Raw genomic sequence first — 17,375 nt, 5'->3', positions numbered from 1 at the left:
AGAAAGATACAGGGTATTAATGTTTGTGACAGGGTAGCCGTCTGCCATATGGTTGTGTGCATTTGCTGCTGAGTGACAGGCAGGAGATCGAGATGAAGGTTGAAGTTGATACGTCTGCAGGTGAACAAGATTTATTTGCATATCAACACACTGAACAGCTCACGTGACACTACCAGCAATTGTAGTACACAGAGTACATACAATACAGTGTACGAAAACTTTTGTGGGATCTCCAATCTCTGAACTAACCTTCTCTGTTCAATAATAAACGAACTCCAGCTACTCGCCTGGCTGTCGGCGGTTTCGACTTGCTTACTCACTCTGGTATCTAACCCTGGTTTTGGTTCTCACTCACTCACGTACACACACTGCTGAAGAGCTTGATCATGGTGGATATGTATTCATTGTTTTTTCAATTTAGACGTGGAAGTATTGTGGAACAAATATTTATATATTATTTTACTGGCAGTAATGAAAGAGAACGCTGAAGTAATGTGTTTTGAAGTAATTACTCAATGATTCTCTCAGGGACTTTTGTAGGCTTAGTAACACTATTTGTAGAGATGTGGGAGTGCGTATGTTATAGTTATAAAACTAGTTGTTATGGTATGGTGTTCTATTTTTCTGTTCAAGCAATTTGCATTTGCCCTTGCTTGTACTTGTTGTTTGACATAAAGGTAAATGTTTGCATAAAACCTGTCATTTTCTATGCTGATTATTATAAAGATGTCCACAACAGCTCCCTGCGTTTCCTTTTTTTTTGTCGGCGAGGGGGGGTGCAGGGAATGGAAAACATTTTGAAAGAAATTGGTCCTCACTCTTGAATGGAATCACATAGTCTGGATACCATGTGTTTCCAATGTAAGCAGTACAAAGGCAACTCTCAAAATGTCTCCTGTTTATATTAGGCAAGCTTTTCAGCAGGCACAGACAGCATGGGACCTAGTGTTCTGCAATGTGTTAAAGATATCTGAAAAGATGTCAAACTTCTTTCAAAGAGGCTTATATGTATGGGGGTCCAGGGTCACCCAGTAGGGGGAGTGTGTTGTTGTTGTTGTGCCTCTTCTGGCATTATGAGTAGCTTGTCTTCTGTGTCCTGTCACTGAGAGGTCAAGGGAGGCGTCATGAATTCCATATGGAAAGAGTTTTACTTTTTTTTTGCTTAACGACAGATCTAGTTACAGAATATGAAACATAAAAAATAGGAAGGTTGATCCCAATATCTGAATCCAGGGAGATGTTAGCAAAGACTTGCATAACAGAACAAAGGCCTTTTTTTAATAAACTAAAATAATTCTGTTTGTACTTTTGAACAGAAAATGTCCTAATTCAGAACTAGGGGTGCACTGATAACTGGTAGCCAACATGGTATCAACATGGCACGGATTTATAAAGAAAAAACAAAACACAATTGGCTGTCAGCAGTTTTTGTTATTTTAGCCAATTTTAATATACACGGCTATTCATGCTTGAATTTCTTTTAGCTTACTAATGATGTAAGAACACTGAGACAGTCCTTTTCCCAGTGCTCTGTAACGTGTGATCATCCTGCAGTAAATATGTCTCAAAAGAGAGTTTTGGATTTTTTTTTTTTTTTTTAAATATCTGAAGACAGCAATAGGATAGTGAGTTGTGTGCAGCAGAACAGACATGATGCTACATTAAATCCAATGGTGAACTGTGAGTAGATTATTCTGACGCTTTAAAAAAAAAAAAAAAAATAATAACAAATAGGTTGAATCCTAAGTAACATTGATGGTTTATATTATTATTATTATTATTATTATTATTATTATTATTATTATTATTATTACTACACAATGTACTTCAAAATTACCTTTTGTAATTGTTGTTTATCTTGCTTAATCTGCATTGGTTCTGGTTGTATTCGGCAGCATTTTGAAGCAGGAATTGATTACTGTGCTGTCTTTTGTTAAGTAACAAATTAAAGTTTGACTGAATTTTTGTAACCGGATATTTTTTACATCTTTTTGTTTTTCATTAAGTGAACAATTTAAGTTGTGCTGCATTTTTAAGCAGTGCATGCTTAAAATAAGAATTTAACAAATGTTGTAGGTGACATTGCGTAGGCTACATTTCTTTTCTGCTGTACAGTACTTACTTTTGGAAGTAAATGCAACAAGTAAATAATACCTGTTCATTTTTGTGATAAATCAAGTAAATGATATCAGTTTATTTAACATTTATAATTGTAGTACAGTTTTGCCCTGTCTTGTTCTAGTAGTTTACAATAACTTACCTGCATCTATTATTATTGGCATCCTATCGGTATCTGCCGATATGTGTCGATAACCATCGGCTATCGGTATTGGTCAAGAAAATCCTTATTGGTGCACCCCTGTTCACGATGTTTCTTATGTTTATACATATCTTTCTCTGGTCTTGATGTTCCCCAGAATCAGAACAGGCTACAGTATGGCAATTTGCTTATAAAGCATTTCATGTTTTGAGCAGTTTATATTCTAGTATTATCCCATGCCGGGAAATGCATATCCTAGCATAGAGTGGAGGCCGACATATTTGTATATGTGTGTTGCATTTTAGAGTTTGTACATTTATCTATTAAATCATCAATCCAATTTTGATGAAACTTTCTCTTTCTTTCTGCAAGTTATTTATCAGAATAGAGGCCTAGTATTTGAAAATGTGATTAAATAGAGGCTGTTTGTCTGTCTGACCATCTGTTTGTATGTCACAGTTACAGTTTACCTATATCTGTGTGTGTAATTAGCATAGCAGTTTGAGCCATTCAAGCTTTTAGTCTTTTTGCCCAAGCTTTTATTATTATGTATGTATGTATGTATGTATGTATTTATTTATTTTATTTTATTTCTTAGCAGACATCCTTATCCAGGGCGACTTACAATTGTTACAAGATATCACATTATTTTTACATACAATTACATTACCTAATCGGGACTGGATCAGCTCAGAAGTGAGTAATAATATATGCATTACATTATTATTTTACTTGTATTTCTTTTGTGTCCCGGTTATGCCACGTAGTAAATGTATGATTTGGATTAATGCGGCACTCAGAGTGCCTTTCCAGCTCATTCACTCCTAAAGTATGCTTTATGAAGTGGCCTGAGGGCCTGTTAATCTGGATACTTCCACTTGTTTTAGGAGGAAAGGGCCCAACTAGGATTCTGTACGTTAGAGTCCATGTCATTAAAGCAATTGGCAAGAATTTGTGAAGGTAATTGTGAAGTGAGAACCCTTTTGAAGTAAACCTTACTCACTGCTTGCACACAACTCCAATGGGAGTTCACACTGATGTGAAGTGGCAATTTTACAGGCAGTGTAAAACAAAGTCAAGTTTCATGATTCTGGGACAGGATGGTGGCTAAACAATGATTTCATTGTGTTGTAAGGTCTGCCGCCACACCAGGCCAGACAGAAATGCTGAAATTGATCTTGGATTGAAAGGATATTACGCTTATTCATGCTTTTTTTTTTTTTTTTTTTGAATCACGAAGGCCAGAATTTTCTGTGCTGCATGCAGTAAAACATGCGTTAGAAAAAAAACTAGCTATAGAAGTATATACAATGTTTTAACTGTATTTGGCTTGAAATTTGTTTTTCTAGCTAAAAGTTAGAATTGTTGACTAGTGTTGGTTCTCCAGCAGTCAGTACCAGCATTACATGCATTTGAAGGTCAGACAAATAGGCCACTGTTCTGCAAGTAATATCCCTAAATATCCACACATGTTTGTCAGTATGAACCGAAGACTTAGATAACGTATCAAATAATTGCTACTTAAGTGAGGCTGTGCCTATCACTTGCATGATCTAAGAACTTAATTGTAAAAAACAGCAACGTTGTAACATTTGACGAATAGTCTCCTGAATGTACAGTACGTTCCTTGTTTTGTAGCTGGCAGAGGGATGAAGTTTAGTTAAAGGAAGGCTGTGTTGAATTGTAAAGTAGTCATTGGTAAGGACCATGTAAATAGTTATTGTATGCTGTTTCATGGGCTTTCAATTAAATTAAAAACATTTTGAAAGTAACTCCTCCATAGAAAGATTGTGTCTGGTGTCAGAAAGTTGATATCCATAAATACCTTAAAGGTTTTAGTTAAAATTTTGAAGATTTTCACATATCCACCATTATAACTTAATACATAATAAGTCTCATTGTGTAGAAGGTAAGACCATAGAAAACTATAAAAGGTGCAGTTGGTACATATATATTTTTTATATAACATATGTTTTGTAATTGCGAAGCAGACAGTTAACTTCATAAAGTATTCCAAACAATTTCCCCTCTCTCTCTCTCTCTCTCTCTCTCTCTCTCTCTCTCTCTCTCTCTCTCTCTCTCTCTCTCTCTCTCTCTCTCTCTCTCTCTCTCTCTCTCTCTCTCTCTCTCTCTCTTCTATTCTATATCGCAATATCTTACTGACTTGCAGCAGTTATTTAATTTAAAAGCCATAGGTCCAAGTACTTGCCTGTAGTCTCATTATGTGGAAGACTCTGACTGATGGCCATCTTGATTGTGTATAGTTCTGAAGTGTGTCAAGCAGTTCCAAACACTCCTTATGGTACCTAGTCAGAACAAGAACTAATTTCCTGATATTGCAATTCAAAAACAAGTTTTATATTTTATATTTGGTGTACAATTCAACTATTTTTCTCTGGTCTTGTCACACATCGTTTAGAAAACAATTAAGTGGTTGCCTAAATGTTTCATGAGTGATGTGAAATCTACAGAAACTTTAAATTATAACCATGTGTTAAATAATTGTCCTTCTCACTACAGAGATCTCTCCATAGGTACTGTAAACAATGTGCTGCCACTGTATTGTTTTATTACAGCATTATTAAGCCTGAAATAGTTTGAAATGCTAAAAACTATGTTATAATCTTGCATGTTAGTTTTGCCAGTAAACTAACTGGCTAACTGTTTATTTTGCAGAAACTACAAGGTTACATGTATTTTCCTTTCTCTGCCTGTAATTTTTATAAATTATCTCTAAACAGCATGCAGTAACCACAGAGTAAGCCATTGCAAATTAATGAAACAGACTTGTTTATTACACTATAAAGTAAGTGGGGAACTTCAAGAAATTTGACGCTTACTTTCTGTTAAGCTTTTTTAAATTTCCACTCATGGAGTAATACCTTATACGGTGAAGACCACATACAGGATGCATTTTCCACCAGATGTTATAGGATGTGTAAACAGAGAACCTCTGATCTTATATCGTTTTATGTCTCAAGTTTTGCACAGCTGGATTACAACATGCTTGGCTCTGAGCTTGCTATGGCTGATTTATGGTTTTATGGTTTACAGTATAAAGACTCTCTTCTAGTCCAGTAAATATTTTCCTATATTTCAGAAACATTAATGTTCATTTTAACTCTGCATGATAATAAAAGTGAATATTGGTTTCAATGTGTATTCTACATTTAAATATTTTAGTTATGGATTAATTATTTAGTTATGGATTCATAAATGTGTAGCGTCTCTTAATGTATCCACAATTACGGTAGTTATACAGAATTGAAAAAGCAGTGGTGTACTTTGGAGCCCAAAGACAGTAGGCAAACACTTGTAAAAGTATAACATTTACAGGGGTTCAAAGCAAACAGGTTGCAGACTGGCACTTATCTTACTTTTGATCACTTTCAATTCAAATCTGTTTTGAATTATATGAATCGGGGGAGGGGGGGGCATTCTGATGCCCTGTCAACAGACCTTGACTGCAGTCTGACCCAATTTCCAGCAGCTGACAGATTAATAATTTCAGACCACAGTCATACGTGAGTAGCAGTAACAGAAATATACCCTACCAGCCCCATGGTACAATGTTTAAGTGGGTTGTGGAGGTGCAGCACATTCCTTTTGATTAGAAGGAAAGCGTATCTTTTCAACGTTGTGGATTTTGAATGCTAAATTGTACATCACCCTAATAGTCTGGTTGTTACCTCTAACAGCTTTACATCTCCATCCTAACATAGAGACAAACCTCTTCAGAAGTAAGATTCCATATAAAAGGGGAAGAAAAAGGTTTTGTGGTAAATTGAGAAAGTGATTCTAACATATGTTGTGATATGCAATCATACTATTACTTTGCTGTGATAACACAATTGGGGATATATATATATATATATATATATATATATATATATATATATATATATATATATATATATATATATATATATATATATATATACTGTGTGTGTGTGTATATATATATATATATATATATATATATATATATATATATATATATATATATATATTACAATGTTTTACTAAATTAAAAAAATGAATAAATAAATAACAATTGGAATGTTTATCAACCAATACAGGATGCTGCTTAGATTTTTTACATTATTTGTAACTTTCCAAAATGCAAGTACAATGTTTTCTGAATAGGTGTTCATAGTTACGTTTGTCATTTAGTAAAATCAGATGAATCTTGTATGTTCGTGTAAGAATATAACTGTTTTAGCTATGATGTCATTAGCAACCATACAGATGTTTCTTATAAAATGTATGGCACTAGTTATTTCCAAACCTCCCATGATGTTAAACATTCATACGCTGAGTTCACTTTGAAGCCAGCAAGACCCCTCTGCCATAATTGGACTCTTACCGAGCAAGCACTAATCTGAAGTCTATGTTAACAAAATATGAAATCTAAGAACTTTCCTGTATCTGTACAGGGTATATGTCAAAATAATGATGGGATATCACTTTTTTTTCCAGTAGGATATCATGGTTTTCCAGAACAACCCTCAGTTGGAAAGTGGAATAGAGATTTTGTACAGATAACCTGTAAAGGCAAATGTAAGGAGAAGGGGAGAAGTCTCTCAGTTAAAGTTATTGAAAATTGTTGACATTTTAAATTTTAGAAATACTAAAAAAATAATACATCTAATAACATTTTGAAAACAACATGTAGCCTAGCTGAAATGTTTGCCATTGAAATTATTAAATTTAATTTAGGACTATTGAGTGTTTGATAGTTATGGTAGACTTTTTTTTAAATGAAACTCCTGGTACTAATTATGATTTAAAAGGGGAGTAAAAACATTTTTAATTAATTAAATTAAATAAATACAATTAAATAAATAAAATAAAATCATAATAATCATAACATGTGCAGCAGCTCAATGAAAAAATTGGGTGCTTCAACAGAATTTGTCTATTTATACCATTACTCTATAGAGTAGTATTACATTGTTTAAATCATTATTAGTATCTCTCTCCTCTGCGGAATTCATTTTGAGTCTGAGTGGATGGAAGCTTTTAGTCATTACAGCCACATTTTTAAACAAGTAATATTTTAAGTTCCCTTTTTAACAAGCAAGCAGTGAGTTCACAACGCATAGTTTATGTCAAGGTTTACTCATCCCCTGAACTTAAACCAATATCCTCTGCCATTCTGTAGGGATCTATAGGATAATATACAGTTTGTATTGTAGTTATATATTATTATGGTTAAACTGTAGTGGCTTTTTTATTTATTTATTTATTTTAACGTAGCATTTTTCAATGGTGACGATAAACTTAAGTACTGTGAAAGACGATTCCTATTTCAAAAATGTCTGCAGCCAAGTTCAGCCAATGTTAATGAAATCTGGAAAAATACCTTAACAGGCACCTTAATAGTTGGTGTGATCGCTCAAGCAGATGCGCTGGGTTTAAATCTGCAAGAAAAATCAGCATTGCATCAGCTAGCTTTGTGAGTCTGTAACTTAGGTTGGAATAGGAGCACACCCAAATGACTTTTTTTATTTTTTAAACATGATTTGTTGTTTCTTTGTAGAGTGGATGCCATAATGTTTGAATCTGTTGGATAATGAAGCATTTAGCACGACAGGGGGTGGGTTGACATGATATAACCGCACACTTAAGCCGTTATAAGGCACGATGTGCAAGAGTGCCTTTAACCCTTAAGTGTGCGGTTATATCATGTCAACCCACCGTCTGGAGTGCCTTTTAATGCTGTTATAAAGTGATTTATAACATTATTAGTAAGGCTGGGGCGATGCCTAATTTTTCACTATTGATATATCATTCTCCAAAAAAGCAGATGCATCGATTTTATCGACGTTATGAATGGATAAAAAAAAAAACACAGTAATACATAAGAAAATAAGAAAGGCTGCAAACGAGAGGAGGCCATATGGCCCATCTTGCTGGTTTGGTTGTTAGTAGTTTATTGATCCCAGAATCTCATTAAGCAGCTTCTTGAGGGATCCCAGGGTGTCCGCTTCAACAACATTACTGGGGAGTTGCTTCCAGACTCCCACAATTCTCTGTGTTAAAGTGCCTCCTATTTTCTGTTTTGAATGCCTCTTTATCTAATCTCCATTTGTTACGTGTGGTTCTTGTTTCTTTTTTCAGGTTGAAAAAGTCCCCTGGGTCGACCTTGTCAATGCCTTTTAGAATTTTGAATGCTTGAATTAGATCGCTGCATAGTCTTCTTTGCTTATCCCAAACATTACTTCCTTTACCTTACTTTAGAAAGTAATTGCCAAACATCGGAAGGCATTGTATTTGTAGCTCGGTTGATACAGTATTTGTAATTCTACACAACACCCTTAACTTGCTCTGTTACTTTGAAGACTCCTGCACAGATGGAATGCCATCAGTAAACACTCACAGGGGGCGGGGCAGGGGGGAGAAGGTGAGCTCAATCGCATGCAGATTCAGTGAGTCAGACCTGAGGGGAGCAGGGAAGCTCTGCGCTTAATGCAAAAAATAATTTCTGATTCCCAATTTTAATAAAAAAGAATCTTTAGCTTAAACCCTTTACACAAAAACGATGCACAGGCTTTACTATCGATAGTTAATTGATGCATCGCCTCAGCCTTAATTATACAGTCGTCACCACTTACTGTACACTATACAGAGTTATTTCGGGCAGCCATTTATATCAGACAAATAGCGTTTGCTGTTTGCCATTTGCCATTCCCATTGACTTCAGTAACAAAGGCATCGTTTATTATTATTATTATTTGCTTATTTAGCAGACAGCTTTATCCAAGGTGTCCGGTGATACCGTGTTAAGCACGCACGTATATTTTGGGCAAACTCAGCTGTTTGGATCTCGTTATGTGCCATTCACATACATTTTAAATAACAAACGCATTGCTTTATACTGTAGTAATTGCTCTTACTAATCCACAAATCAGATGTTTTCACCTTGTTACCTTGCTGTTCACATATATTTCAATATAAAAACCAGCACTTTACTGTAGTAAAAGAGCTTGACAGATCGATCAGTCAGCAGTTTGCACCTCATTACTGAGCGATTACCCCTGTACTGTACCTTGGCTATTTAATCCCTGTACACAGTGTCAGGTTTATTTACAGTTTGAAAAAACAGCACTGACTGAAATAGCAAGCATGGCTGAAAAGAGAAAAGCCACGAGCAGCAACACGAAAATTCAGTGTAAATAAAATGTCTCCGTTAGATGCTCTGCGTTTGCTAAAGCATGCTTGAACTCTGTCAGTCAGCAAACAATGCAACATTGCTTCAAAAAGCTGGGGACAATATGGAATGGACCTGATTATGAACTGGGGAAGGGGATGAGAGTACTCTGTAAATGCATGTTTGTAAACTGTGTTATTCTTGTTCAGATCTGTTAGCGTTCTCTGTGTATTCTGGTGCTTGTGTGACTACAGCTGAAAGAGGGAGTGTTAGACCAATGAGTGAGGAAGGGGGAGGGACTTGGGTGTGTGTGAGGAGATGACAGTTTGAAAGAGTGAAGCGGGATCTGGCAGCGGGAGAATTGAGAGAGAGTTGAGAGGTTGAGTTTGTGAGTGAGAGGAGAGGAATGAGAGCCATTGTTCATAAAAGCTAAAAAAAATAAAATAAATAAATACAGTGGTTTCCTACTGCTTTTGAACCACAACTGTTTGTCTCATTATACCCTGCAAACCCCGCAGCTCAGCGCTGCAATATGTAAATAAATTCTGTTCGCCTGCGGGGTGTGTCAACTTCAACCTCCGTCTCGATCTCCTGTCTGTCACTCAGTAGCAAATGCACGCATCCACACAGCAGACTGCTAGTCTGTCACAAGCATTAATACCCTGTATCTTTCTAAACCAGGGATTTAGGGGAGCTCCCTAGGAAAAGCTGAATGTCAAAACAGTAATGTTGTGCAGTAATTGTTACAGCTGTGTATAATGGTATTTAAAATAGGATTCATTTATCTCCCTTTTTACATATCCGCCCTATTGCAGTCGGATACGTGATGGATTACTGTAGTTTTTATTACATTCATAGGTTTTAATACATATTTTTTATTAGTGTATTGAGTGTCTTAATAAATATTTTTAACTGCAGGGTTGTTTTCGGGAGAAGGAAGCCCCAGCATGATTTTATATAAAAAAAAAAAAAAAAATCCTCATTTAGGCTGCCCGTGTCAGATGAACAGACGCGTCCCCCGAGAGTCTTGCATGTTCATGGCACCTTTTATTTGTAGTGTTTTTTTTGTACAGTTTATTTTGCCTTTTCTATGAACTGTGGTATGTCCCCCGTGAGTTGCCATAGTTTAGGGTTGCAACAATAATCGATAATATCAATAATCACGATAATTTTTTTGCAGTGATAAATTTATTGCATTGAAAAATTATCGATAATCATAATTGTCGTCCGTGACCCAATGAAGCAGGAAGTGGCTCTGCATTGAGCAGTAAGCAGCTCTGCACTGTCTGCGTGAGGCGTAAAACATGATCTGTGTGAGCACTGTCTACATTGGGAAGTTAAGTACTGATTTTAAACAATATGCATTACTGTTTTTCTAACATAAAAACACAAATATTGTTGTCTGTAAAATTGAAAAAACGTTAACTCACTGTTATATTAATACATTTGGTGGCACTTTTTTATGAAAGTAAACGTTTTTGAATTAACAAATGTTGAAATAAGAAAAAAAAAAATATGTATTTCATAGGAAAAATACATCATTTATTAATATACAAATTACAATAGGTGTATTTCTATACTCCTGTTTGTTCTGGGCACCCACCAGAAATTAAAAAATTTGCCGCACATACTGTAAGACTGGCGGTTATCAGGCTGCTCGAGTATACATTTGATGAATTGCAATCATTTTAAATGTTTTATTTATTCAGCCGATAAAAAGTGAGTATCATAATAATTTACATAGGTAGCGTTACATGAGTCAGTCTGTGTATCTATAAATAAATCCTGCGCGCCAGCGGGGCGTGTGTTCATTTAGTAGAATTTGTGTAGATTCCCTTTTCCAATCCGTTCAATGTACAAGGAAATAATTGGGGTGAAACTAAAGTCTGTAATAGAAAACAAACAGTTCAAATTTGTGACAGTTTGTTGTCTGTAATTTCTGTACCTTAATTATAGCAGCACTGTGTTTTTTTTCCAAATTCTACAGGTCTTAAATCTGCTGTCACTGTTCAAAGTGTCTCTAAGGGCAACAACAGTAGAAATAAAAATGTCTATTCCGTATGTTTGAAAACTAGTTTACAAAATAAGTGTCTCACTTTGACAGAACTGTTTTCCAGCATTTAACGTCAATGGAAACCCATCCAACAAAAACACAATTGCTTTAACAGCACTGTTTTAATGTTTTCAGATTGTTTTACCAACTTCCAGTGCAATTAGTTTAAAATCACACACAAATATACATGCTTGGAAAAACACGCTTATTTGAACAATTAATGTTGTTCTATCCATATCCTTAATTAGCGAGCCTAATAACCCGCCGACCAAGTCCTTTGTGCCTAGTCATTTAATTATCCCTATGTACCTTTATTAGAATAGCTTTTCAGGACTGAAATGGCCTATTCCTGATTTATTGATGTATATTTTTCTTCGGGATGTTGGTTCAATCATGGGCCAAGCTGCAGAGGTTGGTAAACGAGTTGTTAGGGAGCTAGAACTGTTATGCAGAGTTTGTAGGACAGGATGGAAGTGAAAGGCTTGAAAGCAAAGTATTTATCTCTGCATTCCTATTGCATACAGAAAAAAAGAGTACAGAAAAACACTTTAGATGTTTCCTTCAAAGACTGTTCTGAAACAAAATAAAATTCTCTTTAGAACTAGAAACTGGTACAGTTACACAGTGGTTATTAATTTTCAGGCTTTCGCAGTTGTGGGTTGCTAACAATTTTCTAATATTTTTATCAATAGGAATAGTTAGAAAGCATATACTCAAAGTTATTCTGTCATACACATAAAAAATTACATTTACTTTTTCTTCATCAGCTGTTTGTATGGATTATATTTTTACTAAGACCTGATCATGCATAAGGGGTGACTCCAGTTAACTCCCTCCTTGGGTCTGATAAGTATTCACCCCTTGTGCTATGACACACCTTCCCTTTGATACAATTAGCTTTCATATTTTCATAAATACTGTATTAGATTCTTGCAGTTTGAGAAATTTCCCCGCCAGTAAAGAGAGCATGTTGTGAGTAGAGGTGTGCTGAGCGATTATTTAAATAAACGACACAAATACGATTTAATAATTTCGATTAATTGATATAATCTGTTAATTTTGATTTTTTTTTTTCATTTAATAATGCAGAAAAAAATAAAAGGCACTATATAGTAGATGATATTCTGTAATATTAACTCTCCAGTACTGGTTTAGTTGTCTTACTCTGTTGATGGTCTCTATCTAAAATAGCAAGTCTCACTCAGACAACAACACATGACAACTTTATTTTTTTTCAGTTTTATTAATCAGAAAATGCTTTCTCACATAAATAACTACAGTACAAGATTTGCTCCTGAATTTTTGGAAAGCAATTGTAAAACTATGGCTAACTTCACTATAACGATCCTCCCTGGGACATGGAGAAATGTTTGTTATATCAGGGTGTTCACTATAATAGGGTTTGGCAATTTTCTGTATCAGAATAATCACAAAACGGCAAATTTGAATTGAACATCAATATGTAGTAATTTTATGAAGATTCCTTCACATTGATCAACATTTAAACGGTATTGTGACAAGGTACTCATGTCACGTGTGGGTAACTGCATTGCAAGACAGAGGAGTTGGAGTTGAAACGCTGGCACAGACGCGCAGGATTTATTAAACACAAAACAGAAAGTAAACAAATAGGTCATGTGACGCTACCAACGATGGTAACGCACAGAGGACACATACAAGACAGGCAGGCAGCAAGCCTCAATCGAGCGCCCGTCTGTAAACAAACATTTGATCAAACATAATAACTCCAAAAACCACACAAAACCAACCCATTTCCACATTTAAATTACACCAACACTAATTTCCCCTGTGCAGGGCAATCGCCCTGCTACAGGTATGTTTAAATGAAAACAGTAAAGAAATGAAAAAGGAAAGAATGTACATTTACATGCTAAATACAGTAATTACATGTCCTTTCTTTTGAAAAAACTGTCCAGCGTAGATTGCTCCTCACGCTGTTGCCTGGTTGCAGTTTGTGTGAAGATGACAGGCAACGATTGCGTTCGTCATGCATGATTCGTACTACAATAGGTAATTATTGAATTAGCGTTATCTTTGAATTTGTCAACCATGGTCTTTGTTTTCACCGACATAACTTCCAGGACCTACATTCCAAAATCCATAATGACAGAAGACGGTTTTGAGAACATCACACAGCTACTCCACAAGTTTTTGGGAAAAGCTGTGTACTTTTTCCTGTGTGATGCAAATGTTACAGTGGTTACCTTGCAAAGAAAGGTTAAGTGCATTGAGCTTGTCAAATATGTCAGCCAAATAGCCCAGTAAAACTTGAAAGCGCTGCTCTTAAGCTTACATAGCGAAGCTAGAGCATGGAGCTGGAGCTGGAGCTGGAGCTGAGGTTCTGGAGCAGCTCCACTATTTCTGCCTTTTCATATTTAAAAAAAAAAATCCTTCTTGAATTATTCAGTTCAAACATTTGAATGAACAAAATAAGTATAAAAAATGTAAATTGAGAAATACTTTAACGTGCATAATATTTCTGTTGATATAAGGGGTCATCCAGAATGATCAGCTAGAATATGTATTCCGGTATCTGCAGCCATTACCTTTTATGAAAGTCAGTGCAGGCTTAAGCCCCTTTCACACTGGCACTCCTATCCGGGTTCCAGCGAGCCACCTTAGGATGTGGGTTGGCACTCTTTGCCCCAGGTTGAGCAAGACAAAATTCTTGATGACCGTTTGTGAGCTGACGCAATAACAAACAGCCATGCCTGCATGAAGGTTTCATTTCCGCAAGGAGCATTTCTGTTTATTCTGTTTTAGCCAGATTTTTGTTAATTTTGAGACACAGCATGAGCAAGACTGCAGCAGGGATGTAGAAGCATTTGTTCTAATCAACATTTATCAAACAAAGTGTGAAATTTCGTACCTGACCCGCATGACACCGGGTCCTGACCCTGGTAGAGCATGCCAGTGTGAAAGGAACTATATAGAGAGGGTCCTCATAATCACTTAAGAGGACAGTGAGTGGAAGATTATAAGTAGACTTGCTACTTTTCGATATTAATCGGTAAAGGTTGTTAAACGTTGAATTCCCAAAAATATGAGTTTGACTGAAATAAATTTAAATATGAGAAACGTCGGTAGAACCACTTGCTGTTTTTTATTTTCTTACCAAAAATAATCATTTAGAAATCCTGTAGCTCTGAATGGCTAGGGGTCGCTGTCAGTCATCTCAGTGGTCCGTTAGTACTGTAGTTTCACCCTGTTCTGACAGATCTCGTTGACTGAAGCAGCGCTAGAATGCTCTCATTTGTTTAAATGACTGTCAATCATCAAGACCTGCACCGTCTGTGCACTTTTCTTTGCCAGCTACAGCACCTCTCATGCAAAGCGGCTACTTTGAAATGAGTGGGTTAAGGTGTATGTAAGCTTTTGCTTTAGGTATGTGGTGACAGTTACTAGTTTGATTTGAAAATGGGGCGCACGAGAAAAACACAATGAATATTGTGCACAATACCCTGGCCGACGGCTGAAGTCTCCACGACAGGATGAAGTGGGCCTGTCTGCCTTGAGTGACTAAGTACAGCTGTGCTGAAGGGGTGGAGCTCAGACACCGAGTAATTGCAAGTTAGTTCTGTTCAACTCTCTAATGTTTTGCTCTGTGCATATTATTTTTACTTGTAAATGTATGCTATAAAAGTCTGTAATTGTGACAGGATGCGCGTGACGTGGTGCAATAATTACAATGTCCAAACCAGATTCTCCCAAAATATCTGTGATTTATTTTATAAAGTCCAAAAACAGAATAACCAAAAATAACAAAAGAAAAACACTCCTTATCCACGATCCTCCGTGCACGAAAACTGTGCTCTGATATTCCAGGGATTGTGGTGAGTGATTGGTGCCGTGCTGTGAGGGAAGTGCTCCGGGGCTTGTGCTGGCTGCAGCCCCTCGCTCCTACTCCTCTGCTGTAAAGACAAAACATAGACAGCACGTAACACCAAACAAAATGAGAACAGCTCCGGCTGGTGGTTCATTCTCTCAGCGCAGAGGTAGGTACTGACGTAGCTGCTTCCCCTTTGTACCCACCACACTCCTCCCTGCAATCAACGCGTCACCATGGTTTCTCCAATAGAGGGCCGCCCAGCTGACTGCAATGGAGTCGTCCTGAGTACGTGCTCCTCCTACCATCAAGGTGGTCCATCTAGGAGGCAGCATACCCTCACCCTTACACAGCGCCCTTTCTGGTTGGGAGGGAGATTAACAACATTGATCCTTTCTCTCTCTATTACAGTAATACACTTTTATAAGCAGCGTTTTCCATGGTTTATTTGAGACCATTTTTTAATTTGTGTAGGAACTGTAGGTTTACAAGGTATAGCTCCACTGTGACCAAACATTATTTCGATTAGAATGTTGGTAACCATGGTTTTGTTGAATATGATAAAAGGGTTTCGCTAAATGAGATTTTTCAATGGCATAAAAAGTGTGTGTGTGTGTGTGTGTGTGTGTGTGTATATATATATATATATATATATATATATATATATATATATATATATATATATATATATATATATATATATATATAAATAATTTTAAAGCATAAATGTCGATTTCACCCATTCTCTGTTTAATTGAAAAATAAAGATCGGAAAAAAACCCGGTAAATTCTTTCTAAAATAAATGCTGATATTAGTCGTTGATTTGGCAAAAAAAAATCAAAAGTGCCATATAAACACCCCGACATCTACCAAATAAAAATACTAAGTGTTTGCACAATTAACTCCTGTTCATTATATGTAAATCCCTAGCAGGTCATTGTTGGATCAGTGGTTTTAGTTCCTGGTCAATAGTACTTTGAAAGAGGTCAAAGTAGCCTCTCTTTACGCCTATTTGTCATTAATGGATTTACTTCAAACATAATAGGAACCAAGTTTGTACCCAACTGTTAAATTCAAGGTAAAGACTGCATACTATTGTGGTCCAATGTATCTCCCTTCTACAATATTACACCATATTCTACCACAAAATTAATTTCCACATAAACACTGCCACATATCTTCTGGACAGGGTCAGGCACAACAGCAATTTCATCAGCACTTTGTAAATCTCCTTAGTTTTAGTCAAACTAAATCTCATTATACATGGAGAGAATAGATCAAATCGAAGTAGTTTTAGCCACCCCCCCCCCCAAAAAAAACAACAAAAAAAACATATTTGCATCATGTCCTGTGTGTTTGCAGTAATGTTCTGAGTGTCTCAGCAAATTTTAGTGTGTTGCAGCATTACAAAGAAATTGTAATTGTAAAAGTCTTTTTTAATGGGTTAAATTGTACAGAAAAAATACTCTAATGATAAGTATTTTCAGTAAAACCTTTGCCAAAGCTCAGATATAGCGGGTAAAATTTGCAATTTTGACATTTATTTTTACGTCAAACTCTTAATACTTTGCTCAAGCCTACTTTCATTTTTGGGAACCGCGTTTTTGCTCTATGGCTGATTTTATACTAACATTAGTACTGGATTTGGTTCAATTATACTATGTATCCCTACACTGACTTGTAACAATGTAACTGCATGTATCATTGAATAAGAATTACTAATGCGTCTATGTGAAACAATGGGGTAGTTGTAAGGAAATGCGCAAAGTGATTTGCTGGTGCAAAACCACCAGAATGCGCGCAAAATCAGATTTTAGCAGCTGCTAAAAATGTGGTATGTGTAAAGAATGGTGTTTTGCCTGGTGTTCTGCACCCGCTGTCAAATTTGCACTTTGCCATCATTAATCCATTAAAATTATATTGAAATGCATTCAAATGAAGAAAAGAGCATGGAATTGGGCTGGATCTGGATAAGTGGGCGCAAACATTATAATGTGATGTAAGGATTTTGCCTTGCAATTGCTGACCCTCCAAAAACGTACACCTCTTTTTACAAGGTGT

General features: G+C 36.1%; 1 protein-coding gene across 2 annotated transcripts in view; it reads left to right on the top strand.

Moving 5' to 3' along the window:
* lpar1 (lysophosphatidic acid receptor 1) overlaps positions 1–17,375 on the top strand; it is a 50,938-nt gene that overhangs the window by 7,138 nt on the left and 26,425 nt on the right. The window contains exon 2 of one of the 2 annotated variants that reach the window (XM_058997108.1): positions 2,859–2,956. The exons of the other annotated variant lie outside the window; for it this stretch is intronic. The gene's annotated coding sequence lies outside the window, so the exon portion shown is untranslated. The remainder of the gene's footprint in view (positions 1–2,858; positions 2,957–17,375) is intronic. 2 annotated transcript variants of the gene reach the window in all.

The sequence above is a fragment of the Acipenser ruthenus genome, chromosome 2 (assembly GCF_902713425.1).
Source record: "Acipenser ruthenus chromosome 2, fAciRut3.2 maternal haplotype, whole genome shotgun sequence".
Lineage (NCBI taxonomy): Eukaryota > Metazoa > Chordata > Actinopteri > Acipenseriformes > Acipenseridae > Acipenser > Acipenser ruthenus.
The sequence above is the reverse complement of the archived record's forward strand: the minus strand, read 5'-3'. Positions and strand labels throughout refer to the sequence as shown.